The following is a 15,308-nucleotide window of genomic DNA, read 5'->3' on the forward strand; positions in this document are numbered from 1 at the left end:
TTTCCTTCTTATTCCAATACCCTTTTTTAAACTATGGAATCACTCCTGAATAATATCATTGCCCAGGACTGAGGCAAAGGAAACTAGATAATCAGAAGGGCCAAAACATGTTTGGGAATCATACATGCGCCATTAAATTTTAATAACGGGTGAAACAATACAAGATATATAGAAAAATCAGTCCTTTCCGTTCAATAGATATTGATATGTAAGGGCTTTTTATTTTTATTTAGCTTCAAAAGTACTAATAATATTGTAAAATAGGAATTATAGAATCTTAGCAGGTGTACACCTTCCTAGTCTTGCAAAAGATTGTGCTCTCCTGTACAAAAATGGAAAATATTCAGATGCATTCTCTGTGACTGTGCAAACAATTATGAAAATCTTTTCCTTGAAAATCTGAAGAAATCAGCTCCAACAGATTATTTATAACTCCTACAACAATTTAGAATGTATGCTTTCAATGGTCTGGGTTAAAGTCTAAGGAAGAGAGAATAATTAACATATTTAACATGTTTGCTTTCTAATAAGACTTTTGTATTTTAAAAATCCCAAACTATAAATTAAGTGGTGTAATAATATAAACATAGGAACAGAAAAGAAATTTACAAACAGATAAGGTAGCAAGCAGAATAATCAATAGACTAGCATATTTTGCAACATAGAAAAACCAGAGAGATACATAATGTATAAAAGCTAAATATTGCATGGAAATTAATGAAACATTATAATCATTTGACCAAAGCAAAAAGAAGTTACATCAATGCTGAAAGAGGCAAAAGCGCATTATATAAAAAGTTCAGGCTATTTTAAAGCAGGGCCCTAAAAAGGCTCTGAATTTATCTTACTGCCATAGGACACATGTACAGGAGCAAAACAAACATTCAAATAAACTTTTATTTATCATTTTCATCAAGGGAAAATATCTATCCCTCAAGTTTTTAACTAAAAGAAAGAATTTGTAATTAAGAGTGTCCAATTGAACATGGTGCTTTGCAATTATTTTTGGATTGGTGACTCAAATCAGATGTTTGCACATATGATATTAATGTTAATATTACTCTTAATAAGCATCAGATTGTGAGAGATGGGTATATAGTAAGTTCCATATATAAATCCATAAATAATTAATATGTTATCTATGTTAAACACTAATGACTTCACAGATCAGCCTATCAATTGATAATATTGTAGCTGTTCTATTCTCTGATGGCAAAAATAATCAGAAGTCTGATAATACCTTTTATGATTACAGGTAATCCTTGACTTACAACCATTCGTTTACCGACTGTTCGAAATTACATTGTCACTGAAACTAGTGACTCATGACCATTTTTCACACTTACAACCATTGCAGCATCCCCATAGTCACATGATCAACATTTGGACGCTTGGCAACTGGCATGTATTTATGATGGTAAAGCATTCCAGGGTTATGTGATCACCTTTTGCGACCTTTTGACAAGCAAAATCAATGGGGATCTAGATTCATTTAACAACCATGTTACTAACTTAATAACTACAATGATTAAGTTATTACTAATTTAATAACTAGCAATTGTGGCAAGAAAAATCATAAAATGGGCAGAATTCACTTAACTGTCTTGCTTAGCAACAGAAACTTTGGGCTAAATTGTGGTTGTAAGTTGAGGAACACCTATAATCGATTTTATTAAAAAGACATTAACTTCTGTGAGCTGCAGCTGACTTTATCAAATGAGACTAGCTAATCTGTGCATCTGCTGAAATGAATTGCAGCTCACAAAAGTTTATGCCTTTTTAATAAAATCTGACAGTGGGAAAAGATACTACCAGACTCTTGATTTCTTACCAATGGAAGAAAAATGTATTATATTTAAAATCTCAGAAATACAAAACCAATTATGAGAAAAAAAATAATTAAATGCATCAGCAGAGATGCATATCTGAAACGTATTTTAAGAAAAATTTACCAAATCCTGTCTGAAAGGTGCTAAGGAAGAAAAAATTCTTCATCTTTACAAATTCATCTTGGTGCCCTACCAAAAAGAGATGGTTTCTTTTTTTGCAGGTATGCTTGAGCTCTTGTAATAATGGCACACATAAAATGCCTTCCAAGGCAGGGAAAAGAGATTTCTGGCTAGAGATGAGTGGAACTCATATTATTCTGGTCTTTCAGTCCATAACTCACACTTCAAGATCAATAGAAATAGATCTATTGCAATTAGTAGGATGGAATCCAACCCATAGGCCTGGTCAGGGCAAATCTATTTACATTTTAAAGGAAAAAAATCTTACTGTCTTTCCTTCTCCACAAAACAGGTTCCGTCCTGAATCTTTGGTATGATTATTTTTATAGTTGTATTGGACCTGGAATATAACTAAGATTATTATTTTGAGAAATTAGAAAAGTAATATTCCTGGTTAAAATAGTTCTCACTGTTAAGAAATTTCTCCTTAGTTCTAGATTGCTCTTTCCTTGATTAGTTTCCATCCATTGTTTTTTATATTGCCTTCTGGTGCTTTGGAAAATAGGCTGACCCTCTCTTCTTTGTAGCAGTCCCTTTGATATTGGAATACTATCATGTTACCCCTAGTCCTTCTTTGCACAAGGCTAGGCATATCCAGTTCTGACAACCGTTCTTCATGTTTTAGCCTCCAGCCTCCTAATAATCTTTGTTGCTCTTTTCTGCATTATTTCCGGAGTCTCTACATCTTTTTTTATAATATGGTGACCAATACTGGGTGGTGGAAGGACTCATTCATTTAATTAGTTCAATATTATCCAATCTATGCAAAACTTTTATGCCGTGGATAATACAGTACAAGATTGCAAAGAACAAACAGGGGCTCCCTCCCTATTAACAATCAAGTTTTTAAATGTTCTAACTCAGGAAAAACAAATTTCTCAAAACTGGATCAGGGGTCTATAAACCTGCTTCATTAAAAATTAACCATTTATCTCTATTAATTCATTTCAATAAAATAGAATTATAATAATTACTGTTCATTTATTTGAATACTTCAGTGTTTATAATAGTTTTAAGGTTGGATGTTTATTGTGTTCTATGTTAAAATGACAGTATTTGTAACAGTATTTGCAAGCCCCAAATAAGATCTTGCTACTTCTATAGCAACACCAAGAATCTCTGACTGAAGAATAACTTTTTCAGAGACTTTCAAGACATTGCCACCTTGTGGATATATCTTCATATCAACTCTTATGCAGCTTACTGAATATTTAATTGCTGTAATGCAGTAGTTATTAATGGGGTAGTTTAAATTGATGTTATCTTTTTCCAATATTTTATATTTATTAGTTAATCATTATGAATTTACTATAGCACTGAACTGTTTTATTGATTGTGTAGATATAGAAGCATCAACATTGATTGTAATATTGATGTTTTGGGATAATTGCTTAATACTTTTAGTCAATACTTTAGACTTCATATCAAGAGAACAATGTATATAAATATGACATTTAATTTACTGTCTGCTAAGTAGTGCAACAAGTATTCAGAACTTACTTTGTATATTCATCCACTTGTAGTGTCTGCTTAGATGAACTCTTTCTTGTAGCAATTTGATACTAGAAAAGAAAATATAGCAATTTTTAGTTTAACAGAAAATAGAAAAAATATCCAGTACATTGACTTTGTACATCCTGATTATGAGATCAATTTAATCTTGTTTTAGAATCCTCATATCTGAGTAAGATATCTGAAAATTTGAACAAAGCATCACTTTTTCATGCCCATGAGGAGGTGTCATATCCCTCAGGATAATGAGGACGATGCTGCAATCCTTACACTACAGCTTATAGAGGACCCCTAGGGCATATTATTGCATCTGTTTAAATGTTGCATCATGCAATACAAAACTTTCCAGTCACCACCACAAAAAAAAGAAAAAAAGAAAAAAGAAAAAAAGATGCTTCTCCTAGAATGTTTTTAGAGATACTAGGGCTGCAATTCCCAGAATCCTTCAATAGGCTATGGAATTCTGGTAATTATATTCAAACACCTGTAGGAAGTACCTGGTTGGAAATTGTTGTTTAAGAATGGTCTCTCACTGTAGACTGGAGATGAACTAATTAAACCTAACTGTATAGTGGAAAATTCATATAATTATAATAGCTATAATATAGAAATATATTATTTCCAGCTTAATATATGGACAATAGAGCAATCTTTTTAAATACTACAGTATCCAGTTTTACATATCATTTTATTTGTACATGGTTTAATTTGGTTCAATCTTTTTCTGGTTGCTCTAAGACAATGGCATTCTACAACATTGTGTCTGTCTGGGAGCTTCTGACAAGATACAAATTTCTGATTTATAGTAAAGCAGTTCCTTCTCCTTTTTGAATACGATTTGGAAATTTGCCAAGGGAACTGCAGTTATATTTCACATGCCTATTCATACAATTTCTGTTTGTTTCAATACCTTATTTGAATTGATATTTACCACTTGCAAATCTTTATTTCACCACTTGCAAATCCTTGTTCAGGTATGGACATTTTTTTGCCAATGCTCATTTTTCAACACATAGATATGCAGGAAGTGCTAATGTAAAATTAATGGAGTATTAAGCAAAAATATTTTAGTGATTAATATTAATCTTTGTGAAAATTAATATTCTAAAACAGAAAAATCTAAAACAGAAAAACAAATTCATTAAATAACCCTGGAAAGAATATATTAAATAAATAGATTTGACTGAAAAATATTTGATGGAAAAAGATAGAGGACAACACTAAATTTATGTAAGAATATAGCCCAAGTAAGTATTACATGGGCTCCAAGATCACTGCGGATGGGGACTGCAGCCAAGAAATTAAAAGACACTTGCTCCTGGAGAGGAAAGCTATGGCAAATCTAGACAGCATTCTAAAAAGCAGAGACATCACCCTGCCAACAAAAGTGCATATAGTCAAGGCTACGGTTTTCCTAGTTGCAATGTATGGCTGTGAAAGTTGAACCATAAAAAAGGCTGAGCGCCAAAGAGTTGAAGCCTTTGAACTATGATGCTGAAGAAGACTCCTGTGAGTCCCTTGGACTGCAAGATCAAACTGGTCAGTCCTAGAGGAGATCAACCCTGACTGCTCTTTAGAAGGCCTGATCCTGAAGATGAAACTCAAATACTTTGGCCACGTAATGAGAAGGAAGGATTCATTGGAGAAGAACCTAATGCTGGGAAAGATTGAGGGCAAAAGACGACGGGGACGACAGAGAATGAGGTGGCTGGATGGAGTCACTAATTGGTTGTTATATAACAAAAGCCACATGGATGGCACTCCCCTACCATTCCTTCAAAGAGTATTCTAATATCACAGGAATGTAGGAATAAGAAGGGAAGAAATGCTACAGTTGCATGGAGGAAGGATGCTCCTTTTAGAGACCACAAAAAGCAGTTTACATTGTTTTCCCAGGGGATCCCTTCATGTGGTTTCTATGTCAATTGGAACCACCAGAGAGCAAGCAATCATTATGGATCATGTAACAACCAAGCTTGTTCTCTTTCTCTTGCATGACAGATTCCAGTTAGCTCATAAAACCTGCATTGGATTTTATATAGCAAAATTGCAAGGTGGTCAATATGCAGTTTTGGAATTTCAGCATTTATGAGGAATAATCTTTTTAAAGACAGCCTAGAAAAGAGTCTTAAATTACTGTCAGTCTAGAGCTCGGGGGCACAGATAAGATAAAGGACTTTTTTCCCCCTCTCCCTTGCAAAGGTCACCAAACCTTGCAGCACCAGAATCCATCTTTTTTTTTTTTAAAGGATATATATGCATAGTTAAGACTTGAATCTAAATAATTCCAGCTCTCAAATATTTTGGCTCCTATTTGATATAACATTGCATTTTGCATTTCTCCTTCAGGCCAAAGGTTTGCTCCATGAGCAAGACCACACAGCAGCTGATAGTGATAGGATCACTATCATATAGTACTCAGCTACAATGCTAATACAAGAAAAATAGCTTTTTCAGATTTCTAATCATGTTGTGCAGTTTTAATGACAAAAACATTGTGGTGTCTTGGAAATAAAAATAAATACATTGTAGCACAAACATTCATAAACTGCATGTTACTTCATCAACTTTGTCTTGGAAGAAATTATGCAACTATTTATCTAGTTAACTACAGTGTTTCCCTGAAAATAAGACCCTGTCTTATATTTTTTTGAACTCCATTGAGTGCCATGCACTCAAAAGCCCAATTGGGCATATTATCAGGGGATGTCTTATTTTGGGAGGAACAGGTAGTTAGAAATAGTTATCGCAATAAAATTGGGTATTCTTGAAAAGACATTTTAATTTAACATGAAACTATAAACCAGTTCCCAGTTATATTTTAACATAAAATATTTTCCAATAGCTGGCAGGACTTGGCTGACCTTGCATAGTATGAGCAGTATAGTGGGGTCAGGACTGGTTAGTATTTGTAAGAGATAGCATAGGAATCCTAGCAATCTTTATGGAAAAAGCCAGTGGAGGACCAGTATGAACTTCATCCTTAGCTATGCATGCTCACTAAATGACTGAGCTAAGCACTGTTTCTCAATTCACTCTATCATACACTTTATCTTATGGTGGTGAAAAAATGGTAGACAGTATGCTACAAAAGCTGCAAAAGGAAGTTGGGATAAAAATGAGTCAAACAAACTTACCAAGTTTGGCACTTAGACATGTCGAGGTTGCCAGGAATGGACCTTGACTTAAAGCAGACTCTCTTTTCCACCCACAACATTCTATTTTACTGATATCACTCTAAATACCTAATGCTCACAATTAGTGCACATTATTGCATGAAAACGTCCTATATATCTGTGTAGTTCTCTTGATGCACCCTAAAATTGCATTTGCCTCTTTGCAGATAACTCTGATAGCACATAACATAACACAAGGAACAAAATGTTAAATATAACAATAAGAATCAACAATAAAAATAGCTGTAACAGAGGTAACTTTTATCAAATTAGCTGGGGCTGAATTTTCAATGAAAGAATACAATTTACTTTACAACATGCTAACAGGATTGTGCTTGCTTGTACTTAAGGAAGGCAAGTGATTCCAAGTGCAAGTACTACAAAGACCTTTTCTCTAGTTTACCTTCTATGTATATTGAAAGAGATGGAATTTTTAAGTCCCTCCGAAGATAACCAGATCTGAATGGCAAGGCATTTCCTTATACATTTGCCAAATGTTTTTCTGAAATCAAGCAATTATATATAGTATTAACACAATATATTGCATAGGAAACTACTTGATCAAAAAATGTGACATAGTCTGTCAAGATCTGTTCTTTTCATATCCATGGTAACTTCTGGTGATTAATGTTTTAAAGATGTTTACAGATCAATCTGTTTACAATCTGCTTTGGAATCTTCCCTGATATTGATGTCAAAATGGTTTATAATTCCCTGGGTCCTTCTTTCTTCCTTTTAAAGTGAGAATGTTTGCTCTCTTTAAATCACTTAGTACTTCACTAAAGCTTAATGAATGGGTTGATATAGCAACTCTTACTCCCACATAAAATGGATTTTGCTGTATGTTGGCTGTGATTTCAAGGAGTTGCATTTCAGATGATTTGGATGGCACTCCATTGGGAAGGATGATATAGCCCATTTAAGTCAAATATAAAACTTTGGTCATGTAGTTTTAGTGTCATCCTAATTAAAGACCCACTATTCGCAGTACTCATAAACTATGGAAAGATAAATTGTTAAGGACTCCTAAAGCAGCATTTATTTAGTTTATTGGGTGGAGCATCAATTTTTCTCTTACTTTGCAACCACAAACTGTTTATTCTATGTTGATTCATATGAAAGAAGTATGATTAAAAGAAGTCAGTTTGCATTACTCAGGGGTTAAGACATTTGAAATAATGCTTTTTCAAAATAAAAGTTAAAATTACCTAAGCTACAATGGGAAGAGTATATGTCAGATAAAATAAGGTTGATAGCAAATGCAATTTTTATTTGTGCAATTAAATGTATAATTAAAGTGTCAGAAAAACTAACCAGCAAATCAATGATCTCTACTTTAAAAATGTCAATTTTGACATTTATTCTTTTATTACTCTGCATTATCTTCAGGTACCATTCCATGCGGCTATAAACTTTTCAAATTTTAATCTTTACTATGATTATTATTTTAAGAGGATAACAAGACTCCCCAAATGTCAAAGTAGGCCTGTTTAGAGGAAATACGCTAGTCCTTTTGTTTCAAATTATTCCAATACATAATAATCCTTATGAAAAATCCAGCTGTCCTGAAGTTTATTAAACTGCAAACAAGAACATTTGACACGCTATTGAAACTTCTCTGGTGTCCTGCTTCTTATCTTCTTTTCAGAATTTCTCATAGTATTAATTCAGAACTAACACAAACACTTATAACTTTCCCTTTCTATATACTCTACATTCTATAAGTCTCCACTGATAGGTCTTAAGGATTAACAAAGAGATGGAGTAACACTGGATTATCCTTCAACAATATTGTCTTCTGTCCCAGTGCAGAACAATGTTTTTCCAGATTTATCCAATAAATTGTTTCCCTCCTCTTAAATCTTTCCTCAGTAGCTTTCCTGACTCCACTCTGATTTATCTATTCTGGATTTATTTCTACTCAAATAGTTCATTCACTTCATAACCAAATCCAGATCTTTCCTACTGTCATTCTCTGTTTAGTTTAAAAATCTACTGGGCAGGCACCCTGTTTCAGTTCTGCATTCTGTAGAATGTCTAGCGCACTCTGTTGAAGAATTACTAATAATAACCTAACCTTGAACAGCACAAGCAACAGACAGATGGTTGACTATAAAAACAAAATATTTTTAACATGCATTTTAACATCAGACTCCTGTATTACTCATGCTGGAAAGAAAAGTGGTAACTCAGCCAGTTTATAAAGCACAGCAATTTAGGAGAACTGTATTCCAATAACACCTAGGTGGATTTCTTTTGAGTATTACTGTTGCAATCTATATGCCTTTCTGGCACAGTACAGCAGTAGATCAAACTTCACCTTATCTCCTATTACAAGACTATTTAACTAAACTTCTAAAATCAAAACATAAAATGCTACCAGAGTAAGTCTCAGAAAGGGTTTAATTTTGCTTAATCTAATGCTTTATTCCTGCCTAATTTACAATTAATATTCCTTTGGAATAGAGGGAGGGGTTATATTCCTTTTGAATACAAATAGGTAGGTCCCTCCATCTGCAGTTTTCCTGCATCCCATTCCCCCACAAAAATTCTGTCTTAAGAGCCATTGGAGATCTTCTGAGAGAGAATAACAGCTTTGGGAGAAATAACAGAATGGACAATACGCACCCCATTAACTTCACTAAGGTTGCAAACCTCTACCACTTAACCAAAAGTAAGCCTTATAGCAATAGCATTTAGGCTTATATACAACTCCACAGCACTTTGCAGCACTCTCTGGGTAGTTTACAATGTAAGCATTTTCAGAATCGAAGGCTGAATCAACTTTGAGCCCCATCAAGATCAAACTCAAGGCTATGGTCAGAATTTGCCTGCAATACTGCACCTTAACCACTGTGCCACCTGGGCTCCTTATTGAACTCCATAGGAGTTTATTCTTGGCAGATACTGTATGTATATTCCATCTTCCCATACCTCACTCCACATAATTCAAAAATATCCTCAGCCTCCAGAAGGGGTTTCATTGAAAACAGATGATGCAATAGGAAGGGCAGAACTTCAAACATTCTTTCTGTGAATCATTAAAATAACCTTTCTAGGATCTGTAACTGTCTTCTTTCTGTCTTCTTTAAATTTAAATTTTATCTGAAGCATTCATATCAGCTGAGTGGTAAATTTAAATCTCACATTTGAAAGGATTCACTTGATGCTAATTGCTCTATGCTGCTAGTAAAACTATATTGTTATGACTAACTGCAATATAAACAAGGGAACAATAGCTTTGAGAGTTATACAGAAAAAAGATCCAGAAATGGGATACAGAATACTAAGCAGTTTTTGAATGACTGCATATGTAAAAAAATATTTGATCCACTTTATGACTTGTAATTTATGTAACAATACTGTTTCCAAAACAAATATGAGAAATATGGGGCATTAAATAAAAATGTCTTGGCATTCCTTTCTCTATATTTCTTTTGCTAATCTGCTGGGCTTTCCTCAAAGTTTGTTTATGCTTTGAAATTAATTCCTTCCTTTAGAAACATATTTCCTCCCTTAAAAACTATTTGCTATATATTTAAAATGAAGTGTGTGTTTTACAATACAATATATTTAGCCCCAGCTATAATACTGGGTTATAGAGTTCAAGATTTTCAAGCAAAATCTCCATTTATTTCAAACTTTATTCTCCTAAATAAATGTATGACTGTTACAAACCCTACCATTAATTGGGAAAACATCCCTCCCTCCCAGAGTACCCAATAAGAAAAAAGACACATCTAGTTATAGCAATAGTACTTATATACTGTTCCATAGTGCTTTACACCACTCTGAGTGGTTTACAGTGACAGCATATTGCTCCCAACAATCTAGATCTTCATTTTACCAACCTTGGAAGGATGGAAGGCTAAGTCAATCTTGAGCCGCATCAGGCTTGAACTCCAGGCTGTGGGCCTGGACATTTATGAACATTTTGCAATTTTTTTACTCATAACATTTGAAAGTGTCTAGGCATATGAAGAGTATACTATACCCAATAGTACAATATATTTTCGGCCATGGCTTTGGGAGTGACTGAGTACTGATATGCTAAATCCTGTACACCAGACATTAAATGTATTTTTAATTCAAGCATACCAGCAGATTATTACAAGAGCAACAACAGTGTTAATGAAAGTAGAGGCTGCAACTTCAAACCTTTGTTCTGATTCTGCTGGTCACGTTGCAGGTATTATTCCTGTGGACGAACAACTAGGCAATTTTTCCTGTTACTCTGATATTTTCTTTTTTAGAAATAGATTAATGATGAAAATATTAGTACATTTCCAGAGTATACTTTAAATGCAGAAATTAGAAACAATATAGTTCATATTTTCACAACAAGGATAGAGACAGAGTATATTTTATTTGTAGTTGCTGCAACCTTATGACTCAGTTGTGTACAGAGCATAAAACACCAGGCTATAACAGGTATAATGCCAAAAATAAAGCCAGCAGTATAATTGGAGGAACTATATAAACATTCCTGTCAGATTCTCAACTAATTGAAAGGAGTCTCCCACAGAACTCCCTCTTAGCTTGCTTCCGGAAGGCCAATAGGGTTTAATTAAACTTAGCAGAAAGAGCCATTCCATGATAAGAGGACTACCATGAAAAAACACCTCTTCTTAATCTCTGTCCTGATGTCATAGTAGAAAAGAACAGCCCCCATTTTTTTAAGATGTATCTATTAATTCTACCTAAAGACAGTCCTGAACATACCTTGGCACCAAGTCAAAAGCAGCACTTTTACATTCAGAAAGTATCTGTAGCCAATGCTGGACATGAGTGCTTATGGCAGATAATGCCATTTTAAAGTAAAGGCTCTGCATTTGAACCAATTGCACACAACCTCATGCAGACAGTATTGCAGTCCTCTATCCAAGTAATGAAGAGAGCATGAGTTATTGTTGCAAGGTCTTTCAACTCAAGGTCCACAGCTGTAATGAGTGCTCGGTTGGGCAAATGCCCTCCTAGTTACCAGCTGCAGCAAACCAGGATACCAAAAGTATGGACTTGCTCCTTCAGATTCAATGCCACTTCTCTAAGTGAAATATCAGAGCCTTGTTGGATGAACAGCAATTTTGTCTTGTTTTGGTTCAGCTTCAGACTGTTTCTTACCATCCAGACCTCAAAGGCACGAAGCACTGGACAGAACTTCAACAGCACTCTCAGTGCAGCCCACTGTTGGATGGGAGTCTAGGAGTTTCACCACTTTAATGGGTGTTGGAGGAAGCAAATTAACAGGCACTATTTCTGAAAAGTTGCAGGCCAGTTATAGTAATAAAACAAGATTGAGTGTTATATATTAGGGAAACATAAAGCTTATATTTTCTGTTTTCAAATCATAGTTAATCTGTTAGGCATGAAGTAGGATGTTACTGTATCTCGAGAAAAGGTCACCTTAAAATAGATATCTCTTGGCAAGTAAATCCTTATGCCCTGGAAAACTAAATACCACCATGCCTACACACACACACATGCACACACACATGCACACACACACTTGCCAAGTTTATTTGTAAATGGATAAACACTCCTAGAGAAAGAAATCAGATTATTTTAGATCCTAGATGTAATGGTTTTACACTCTGCCCTCAACAAATGGTAAAAAAAAATAGATTCAAAATATGTTAAAATATACTATAAAATGTAGTGCACATGGAAAATTTCCTGTTCATCTAAATAAACAGCACCTGAACTCCTGTGTCCAGACCCTGCCATCATTGAAACTAAGTTCCTGTGACATAAATCAAGCTTCACCAAACATTCAGATGGATGCACCGCTCACACAACGTGGAGGATACTGACACAAATTAAAAAATTACAAAGAGTCTAAAATCTCTCAAAGTTGGCTATGACAATGCAGAGAACTTGAAAGATTTGGCTACTGTATCTAGAAATTTCAGCTACTGTATTTGGTTTTTAAAAACTGTTTTGATATTGCTATATGCACCTAATTGCTAATCTCCAGTTTAATTTATAATATAAATTATAAATTAATTATCCATCTGCTCTGCAACATGTTTGTGTAGATGTTTTTATGTGTGCAGGTGTTTGTCTCAAATTAACAAAACCAGAGATACATTTGCTCCAACAACAGACTTAATCACAGCAGAAATCAAAATTACTCTGCTAAGTACCAGTATGTCTATTGCAGTATGTCTACTGTTCCTGTTTGCTGGTATGAGTAACTTGGCCATTTTTATTTTGTAAAAAAAAAAAAAGCAATCACAATTCTCTAAACCAGGATGGATTGCTGATTCAAAATGGGATTTATGCCAATTCCCCCATCCTTGCCAATTTGTGTACAAAAAGAACAGAAAGGAAACTTTTCAGCGGAAAACCAGTACAAGGCCCCACTTCAGACTGCCTGTCACTATCACATTGGTGCTTAAAACAAAGGATGGCTGTTCAGCCTGACACCACGATTTCCTGAATTAATGGTGTTCTAAAATCAGAACTGGATTGGCTCCTTGACTGAGAAATTCTTATAAAGCCAGCAGGGCTGCCCAAAGGATTGATGGCAGGTTTAGAAAGTAGAAATAAATTTTGGCAAGGCCAAGAGTTCTTCAGTAAGTACAAATCTATGACAAAATGCCCTCAACAACTACCATTGCTCACATCCCACAAAAGTTATGCTTAATGACCTGCCTTCAACATTTTTACAGCACGCAAAATAATCAGAATATTTATTCCAGATAAAACGAGCTTTGTATTTTTGAGCCCAAGGTTGGGTGAAATAACCCCCTTTTCAACTCAATCCCAGGATCAGAGGTCCACCCCATTCACTCAATAAAACCCATCAAGATCTCTCAGCATCCCAACTTAGCCCAGATTCCAATAACTCACTCCTTCCTACCTCTGTCCCCTGAGCTATTTATTGTTTTAACTTCAGCCGGCCGGCTGGCCGGCCACCCAGGGAGGTTCGTTCCAAGCCACCTCAAGCAGCTTGCTTTGTAGAAGCTTCTCCCTGCTGCTGGTAGCAGCAGCTTCAGCTCCTACCACAAACAGGGTTTCCCCCCGCCCCCGTGCCTACCTACCAGTTCCTGCCTACTAAGCAACCTCCTCCCTCCCTCCCTCCCAACTCAACTCTTTCTTGGTTCGAACTTCAGGTTTTTCTGGGAATCTCCCGCCCCAACCTCCGGCTCCCTTACGACCAAGGAGCGCGCCTTCTCTGCGCGGGAAGCCTTCCCAGAGCCTCGGCGGTGCCAGCGGGGCGACCCCTTCTCCCGCTCATCCAAGAGCGTCCGGCGGAACGCTTCCGTTTCCTCACCTCGGGTTCTGAACACCAACCCGATTCCAGGCGGCCAGAGACCGGGCTGTTGCCTTAGCAATTTCTGGGGGGCGCGGGGGGGGAGAGAGAGACTGTCGAAGAAGGTTCCCATTCCGCCCCTCGCTTGCTTCCCTGCCCCTTCCTAGAGAAGCGCCAGTCAGCGCCTCCTTCGCCAGTCCGCCCGTCACTCACCTGCTCTTATACCGAGCTACCGGGCGTGCAGCTCTCGGCGTTGACAGCTCCCTTTTGTTTTCCCCTCCTTCCCCAGCCTCCGCAACGCTTGCTGCTGCGCCCGAGTGCCACGTGAGTCAGCCGGGCGGGCAAGCTGGGCTGCTCTGGAGATGGGCGGTCCCCGTGCGCAGCGGCGGCGGCGGCAGAAGCGGCAGAAGGGAGTGAGGCCAATAGCCACAACTCAGCCCGGAGGCGGGGTGCGTCAAGCGTCTGTGGGGCTGCCAGGGAGGCAAAAGAGCTCTGTCACGCCTGCGACTCCCCGAGCAAGCCCGGCTGGGCGTTCTCCTCGCTCTCAGCCGAGGCCTGAACAGCTGAGGCCACCTCAGCTGCAGCAAGAGCAAAGGGGCGCTCGGGCCACGTACTTTTTTGGGGAGGAGAATGACGGTGGTTTTTAATTGCCAAGTCACTGTGGCTTTGAAATCACAACTGGCCGAATCCAGATATGCAGATGTATTCTTATCCCCATCTTTTATTGCTGAGCTTCCCAACCCTTTCTTTGCATCAATAGAGCACCTTGGATTCTGGAAATTGCTGTTTCAGCCCACTGCTTACCTTGAAGCAAAAGCATTGAGGGCAAAAGTTAACACTTGGTACTTGTATCCAAGTCAGCTTAAAGTCATTGCCTGATCTGCAACTCATATTTTGTGTGTGGTTAATTGGGCAGTTATGAATTTGGATTTTTTAAAATTTTTACAGATGTTCCCTTTTTAATTTTTAATTTTTTAAAATATAATTGACCTTTGTGCTTATTTTTTGTGAATTCTCTGAGGAATTTATTTTAGCATTGACTTGATATAGAAATGTTATAAATAATAAAAAAATAAATGAATAAAAGCTGGTACATTAGGATAGGATTAGGATTAGATAGGGTAGGGTAGGGTAGGATAGGATAGGATAGGATAGGATAAAATGAGAAAAGCTAGGCCAGGATGCTCTGATCTCTGCACAAAAGACAATTCCTTCAGGTTCTTAGTTAACTGAAGAAAGGGAGAAAAAGAAAAAAAAAAGCCTTTTACTGAACTTTGAAGTCAAAAACCTTTGGACTCTGGTCTGCTGGTTGGATTTGTCTTAGTCACATTTTACTCTCTATTTTTGTCCATCTAT

General features: G+C 36.5%; 1 protein-coding gene across 3 annotated transcripts in view; it reads right to left on the minus strand.

The window, feature by feature from the left end:
- Positions 1-14,252, minus strand: part of MAPRE2 (microtubule associated protein RP/EB family member 2) — a 65,938-nt gene extending 51,686 nt beyond the window's left edge. Inside the window, exons 1-2 of one of the 3 annotated variants that reach the window (XM_070940553.1) lie at positions 14,166-14,252; positions 3,510-3,571 (exon numbers count right to left, since the gene is read on the minus strand). The gene's annotated coding sequence lies outside the window, so the exon portion shown is untranslated. Of the gene's footprint in view, positions 1-3,509; positions 3,572-13,559; positions 13,612-13,973; positions 14,107-14,165 lie in introns of those variants that run through there. The other 2 variants (XM_070940554.1, XM_070940555.1) reach the window with 2 other exon arrangements.
- Between the last annotated feature and the right edge of the window lie 1,056 nt (positions 14,253-15,308).

The sequence above is a fragment of the Pituophis catenifer genome, unplaced genomic scaffold, assembly GCF_029215685.1.
Source record: "Pituophis catenifer annectens isolate HBS135680 unplaced genomic scaffold, rPitCat1.0.hap2 SCAF_3, whole genome shotgun sequence".
In the NCBI taxonomy this organism is placed as follows: Eukaryota; Metazoa; Chordata; class Lepidosauria; order Squamata; family Colubridae; genus Pituophis; species Pituophis catenifer.